The sequence below is a fragment of the Tasmannia lanceolata genome, unplaced genomic scaffold (genome assembly GCF_043159265.1).
Source record: "Tasmannia lanceolata isolate RefF3 unplaced genomic scaffold, GAP_Taslan_0.1 ptg000004l, whole genome shotgun sequence".
Lineage (NCBI taxonomy): Eukaryota > Viridiplantae > Streptophyta > Magnoliopsida > Canellales > Winteraceae > Tasmannia > Tasmannia lanceolata.
Genome location: NW_027518681.1, coordinates 7,625,308 through 7,632,511, shown reverse-complemented (window position 1 = coordinate 7,632,511; position 7,204 = coordinate 7,625,308).

Below are 7,204 nucleotides of genomic sequence, written 5' to 3'. Positions count from 1 at the left end.
ATTGTGTCGTGCACAATGGAGATGAATAGAATTGCTTACCAAATATTTATTTACTCCCGCAAATTAAGTCTATAACATAGTGAATAGTGATCCGAGCTCACTACTAAACTGATGGGTTTCACTATTGGTGGAACCACGGGACTTCATGGGCCGGCACCATATAATTTCTCGTCTTTTAACATTATGAGGGAGACAGATTTTACACTGGGTAATTTTGGTCACAAATTGATGGCAAGACTGGATTTGCAAAATTCACTCAAATGCGATGACTCCATTTGTAAATTGTCAAACCAGAAGAAACGCATTTGCAAATAAGGCAAAGTATTTGCAAAAGGGAAGTGATACATCCATCCCTTTTTTAATCCAAGACAGCCAGTAGCGGTGGACATGGTTCGGTTCGGTTCAGTTCAGTTTTGGGGCATGCCCATAACCGAACCATATATAATCGGTTCCCTAAAATTGGAACCAGAACCGAACCTTATAAGTTTGGAACCGAACCAGAACCATATATAACCGGTTCAGTTCTGGGTTTACCCAACCTTTACCAAATGTAGATTTTTTGCCTAATCGTGTTTATAATCAATTTGGTTCGGTTCAGTCCTTTTTATATATGAACTACAAACACAAACAAGCACAAATTTGGGATAATCAGGCACACATTTGGACAATGCAAAAATTATATATGAATTACAAACAAGCACAAAATTGGGATAATTAGGCACACATTTGGGCAATGCAAAAATTATATATGAACTACAAAATAGAATAGCTTGGCTTGATTTACCCTGGTCCTATGCCCGAGTTTAGAGACATGATTAGAGCTTCAGAGATGAGGGATACTACGGTGTCTGGTAATTCGGTGAGTTATTCTGATGAATCATCAAAGAGAAAATTTAGGGAATTGGCTAGATTGAAATCCGAGGTGAATTATGGTGGGATTTCAGTTGAGGAAGAGTCAAGCATTTGTCTTTCTAGAAGGAAAAAGAGTGCGAGGAAGGGGAGGAAATCAGTTAAATTAGTTTCCTTATGAAGATACTATCTTGGAATGTTAATGGATTGAGATCTCTGGCAAAGAGGGCTCAAGTTAAAGGGTTAGTTAAAAAGTCAAAACCGGATCTTATCTGTATACAAGAAACCAAATTGGAGGTTATTGATAGGAGTATGGTAAAAAGTCTTGGTGTTGGTTCGCATTGGGGTTTCTCTTTTGTTGAAGCTATTGGTGCTTCGGGGGGCATTTTCATAGCTTGGGACGAATCTAATTGGGTTAGGTCCGAGGAATGGAAGGGTAGTTTTCAATATCTATTGTCCTTCGTAGGGTGGAAGATGCGGCTGTGTGCTTGTTTTCTGGGGTGTATGGTCCTTCTCTTTGGGCGGATAAGAGGTTGTTTTGGGAACAGCTAAACGGAGTTAGGGATAGGTGGTCCTATCCTTGGTGTATAGGGGGTGATTTTAATGAAATTAGGTTTGTTTGTGAAAGGTTAGGATGTCGGAGAGCAAATCAAAACATGGCTGCTTTTGCAACTTTCATTTCAAAGCATAATATTATTGACCTTCCATTATCTGGAGCGAGGTTTACTTGGAGCAGAGGTGAAAGTCTTAGTAGGATTGATCGATTTCTTATTTGTCCTGGTTGGGTGAATTTGGCTCCTGAGGTTCTCCAAAAGACTCGTTCACTCGGTATCTGATCATTGTCCTCTTCTCTTGGATCCTAGAATGGAGTCTTGGGGACCTCCTCCTTTTAGGTTTGAGATTTCGTGGCTTCAAATTCCCCTCATGGAGGAAAGATTGGGTGTTTGGTGGGTAGCGCATAAGTGTGAGGGTCTAGCGGATGTGGTTATTGGACAGAAGCTTAGGTATGTAAAGAAAAAGTTAAAGGAATGGGTAGCTGAAAGAGGTCAAGCTGATTCGAGTAGAAAAGTTTGGCTGGAAAATAGAATTGGTGATTTAAATGTGTTGGAAGAATCTGGATTAGGGTCCGTAATTTCGAGGGAGGAATTGGGTAGGGTTAAAGAAGAGCATAAAGGACTGCTGCTTCATGAGGAGATAACGTGGAGGCAAAAGTCGAGAGTGAGCTGGTTAAAGGAGGGGGACAAAAATACGGCTTATTTTCATGCTATGGCCAGTGCCAGAAGACGGAGAAATAGGATCGAGTCTTTGGTTGACAATGGAATCAGAGTGTCAGGGAAGGATGAGGTTACTAGAGTGATCTTGGATTTTTATACGTCCCTGTACTCGTCTGAGGGTATCATGAGACCTCTTCCAGAAGATCTGGAGTTTAGTGGGCTGAGTATGGCTCAGAGGGTTGCATTAGAGAGTCCCTTTGAAGAAGAGGAGGTTGAAAAAGGTGTTTTCTCTATTAGTAAGGATAAGGCCCCTGGTCCTGATGGTTTTTGTTTAGCTTTCTTCCAATCCTGTTGGTCGTATGTAAAAGGGGATATCCTGAAATTTTTTGAGGAGTTCTATCATGGGTTGGCATTGGATAAAGGCACTGGGGCTACTTTCATTGCCCTTATCCCTAAGGTTCCTGGTGCCTCTAAAATTTCGGAGTACTGTCCAATAAGCTTAGTGGGATGTTTATACAAAGTTTTGGCAAAGGTTCTAGCGGATCGGTTAAAGATGGTGCTTCCATCCATTATCTCAGATTGCCAAAGTGCTTTTGTGGCTAATAGGCAGATTCTTGATTGCTCATTAGTTGCGAATGAGGCCATTGACTTTTATCTTAGAAATGGCATGGGAGGTTTTATGTGCAAATTGGATATGGAGAAGGCTTATGATAGGGTGGAATGGGATTTCTTAGATTACTTGCTTAGAAGAATGGGGTTTGGAAGTAAATGGAGAGAATGGATGAGGGGTTGTGTCTCTTCGGCTTGGTTTTCCATTCTGATTAATGGGTCCCCTAAAGGATTTTTTAAGTCATCTCGAGGACTTAGGCAGGGTGACCCCTTATCCCCTTTTCTTTTTGTCATCGTGGCGGAGACTCTTAGCAGATTGATGAATAAAGGGAGTGGGTTGGGCTTATTCAATGGTTTTAAGATTGGAAGCCAGCAGGTAGAAGTGTCTCATCTTCAATTTGCTGATGATACGCTCCTGTTTTGTGAACCAAACATGATCCAAGCGATGAATTTAAAATCTTCCCTTAGATGTTATGAGTTGATTACGGGGCAGAGATCCAATTTTCATAAATCTAGATTATATACCCTAAACATCCCGCAGGATGAGGCGCTTGAATTGGCTAAGACTCTGGGTTGTCAGCTAGATCAATTGCCTTCCTCATACCTGGGACTCCCATTGGGGGTGGGGAGACCAAAAAAATCTTTGTGGGATCCTGTTGTAGAGAGAATTGAAAGGAGGTTGGAATCATGGAAAAGAAATCTTGTTTCTAGAGGGGGAAGGCTTGTGTTGGTTAAGGCGGTGTTGGCCAATATTCCCATATATTTTTTGTCTCTGTTTAAATGCCCGGTCAGTGTTGTATCGCGTATTGAACAAATACAACGTAGATTTTTATGGGGAGGCAATGAAAGGAAAAAGGGTATTTCTTTGGTCAGTTGGAAGAGTGTGTGCTTACTTGTTAAGAATGGTGGTTTGGGTATTAGGAGAGTGAAAGAATTTAATCATGCCTTGTTAGGAAAATGGTTATGGAGGTTCGAGGAGGAAAATTCTCAGTTGTGGGTTAGGGTAATTGGGAGTAAATATGGGTGCAAGCCGGGAAAGTGGGAATCTAAAAACCATTTCAAGAAACAAGGTTTGACTGTTTGGCGTGACATTTTGAAAATGTCATTTGCTTTTCTTTTGAGGGTTAGATTTAGAGTGTATTCGGGGGATCGAATAAAATTTTGGAGGGATGTGTGGTGTGCTGATGAGCCTCTTATGAGTTTATTCCCAAATTTATATCGTGTAGCCGCTGAGAAAGAGAGTTTTGTTTCTGAATGCTTTGCTCGAGAAGGGGGTAGTTTAGTTTGGTCCTCTAGGTTTAGAAGGAACTTCTTTGATCGGGAGCTAGAGTCGGTTGCCCAATTTCTTAAGCTTTTAGATGGTTGCTACATTAAGAGAAGCAGTATGGATAAAAGAGTATGGACTGCGGAATCGTCTGGTTTTTTCTCTGTCAAATCTTTCTATTTCAGCTTGTTGCCTTGCAGTGTATCCTCCATTTCAGCCGAGGTATGGAAATTTCATTGCCCGCCTAGAGTTGGTTTCTTCGGATGGGCGGTATGTCGTGATCGGATTCAAACGATTAACTTCCTCCGGAAGCGCGGTATGATGCTTGTTGATCATTGCCCCATCTGCTTGAAAGATGGTGAATCTGTGGATCATCTCTTCATGCATTGCTCCTTTACGCGTCAGGTATGGAGTTTGATATTTCTGAGATTTGGCATATGTTGGATTTTTCCATTTTCTATTCCAGAGTTGATTCTTCTTTGGACCTTTGTGCCATGAAAGAAGAAGGGCAAAGTATTGTGGAATTTGTGTCTTCTTGCAACATGGTGGGTGATATGGAAAGAGAGAAACTCTCGTGTCTTTGAAGGGGTTGCAAAATCTCTGTATTGGATATATATGAAAATTATTGCGCTCACTATTTCATGGGCGAGAAGTTTACCAGCTTTCCGTTTTGTATCGGCCTTTGACTTATGGGAGGGTTGGAGGATTGTTTGCTTTAGTAGGAAGATCCGGCATCCGATTGTTCAGAGATGAGAGGCTCCGCCTATTGAAATGTTCAAAATTAACTTTGATGGGTCGAGTATTGGGAACCCGGGCCCGGCCGGTGTTGGTGGGTTGTGTCGGGATGCTTGTGGTGAAGTTATATGGGCTTTTGCCGGCCCTCTTGGAGTTTGTGATGCCTCGGAGGCCGAGGTGAGGGCGGTTTATCATGGCATAAAAAGGCTTGAGAGAGATAGCATGAATATCACTATTGTGGAGGGAGATTCTTTGAATGTGATTAAATGGTTGAAGGGGTTGGTGTCGCCTCCTTGGAGATTTTCTTCTATTTTTGATGAAATAGATGATTTAATTGCGGGCTCATCTATTGTTTTCAATCATGTTCGGCGATCTGCTAATGGGGAGGCGGACTCCTTGGCTAGAAGTGGGGTTAGGAGGCTGGAGTTGGAGTGGTTTGACTTCCTTCCTCCCTGAGATTTGTCTTTCTTGTTATTGTTGTTTTATTTTCTTGTAATTTTGGTTGAGGCCCACCTCGGTCCCCTTCCTTTTTAACGAATTCATCTTGCCATTTCAAAAAAAAAAAAAACAAGCACAAAATTGGGATAATCTGGCATAAATTTGGGCAATGCAAAAATTATATATGAACTACAAATAGGCATAAAATTGGGATAATCTGGCAGAGGGCAATGCAAAAATTATATATGAACTACAAATTTGGGCAATTCCTAATATCCATTAAAATTTTAAAGGCAAAGGAACACGTTAAAGAGGGGTGATTTTATCAAATGCCTTAGTAAGTAAGTAGGGTCGGTTCTCGGTTCCGGGATCCCAAACCCAGAACTGAACCGAATTTCCACCGGTTCCAAATTTTTCGAACCGGAATCGAACCATCTATAGCTGGAACCGAACCGAACCAAATGTGCCTGTTCGGTTCGGTTCCCCGGTTCGAACCGGAACTATGTCCACCCCTAACAGCTAGCACCATTGTATCTATTCCTATAGAGGGGCTGATGTACTTCACGTGGGAAGGGTTCGGCGGGCATTGCCATGTACACTGGAGCTGTCCCATGTAAGGGACACGGGAATTTATCATTTCCCTTTATAAAAACATCTTGTTGAGAAAATTCACCAAGCAAATCAATCCAATCGTGCACAAATGAAATGAAGAGTAGAAAATAAACAAACAAGTCATAAGATGAACACAAGGTTTTACGTTGTTCAGCCAAGCCTACATCCACGAGCGGGAAATACGAGTTTCCACTATGAGAAAGCAATATACAAGGATGACAATGGATTAAACCAAAACCCACAAACCAGCAACCCTTTCTTGCTTCTCAAATCCAAGACCGCACACCAAGAGAACCCCGAGAAAAACCCACAAGAGAAAACCCAACAAGAAACCCTTTTCCCCTTTCTCCTTTTCTCTCCTTGGAGTAGCCGACACCCCGAGCCTCTTGTGTAGTGCATGCTTTATACAAGAGAACAACTCTCTTTTATAGTTTAGTTTTCCAAAAACCTAAAACCCTGAGTTTCTATTATGTTTCTTCCCTTCCCACAATAAAAGAAACTTAAGAAATAAGGCAGCTTTCCCAAATCATCTTTTTTGTGGCGAGAAGGAATGGGAAGTGATATTTACGCCCCTTTTGATCACCGGGGACACCCAGCACCAGTGTACGGGGCAATCAAAACCACTAGAATTTCCTTACGTCAAGTACATTAACTCCTCTTTAGTCATTGATACACTGGCGCTGGGTGTCCCTAGTGATAAAAAGGGGGCATAAATATCGCTCACCGGAGGAATTTATGCATTTTTTAAAAGTTTTGGGTAAGGGATTTGCTATCCTCCTTCGCAGAAAGCACCTTCGCGCCCGTCCTTTGCATGTGATGACAATCGGTTCTATTACCAACAGAGAAGAAAGGCCCTCGGTGACACATGGGGATCATCCAATAATATGGGATCCCCTATTTTTCACCTGCATGTACGGGACACCGTCTCGATATCTATTACCTTCAAAGAAATTTAATCTATAAAGTATTTTGAGGTGTAGAAATTGTAGAAAATTTTAGCAAAAAATGAAAATTATAAGAAATTTCTATGAGATGATCTAACCCTCTGATCTCTCATTTATTTTAAAATTCCATTGCTCGGGTGGCTAAGAATTTAGGATCATCCCATGTAGATGATTTGGAACACAAATTATTTAAATTGGCCCCAAAAAATAACCAATAACAAGCTTTTGACAGCTCCTTAAATAATAAAAGACAAGGTGAGTTTGTCTCATTATTAAAACATGGTAGTGGGAATATCAATAGCCTTTTCAGGCGTTGCATGAGAGTGCGGCCACCTAATAGGGATTAAATTAATAAGACAAAATCTGTTGAAAAGTGAGCCTACGTGGCTGCTCTCTCATGCAACGGCCGGACTGTGAAATGACTGTGAAATGCCTTCTGCCATGGTCCCTAGCAAATTACTTTTCCAAGCAGGTTCTTTCATAATTTCATAATTTTTGGAAGCATTTGTGATAAGTAAATGATGTCAGCACAACCTTGT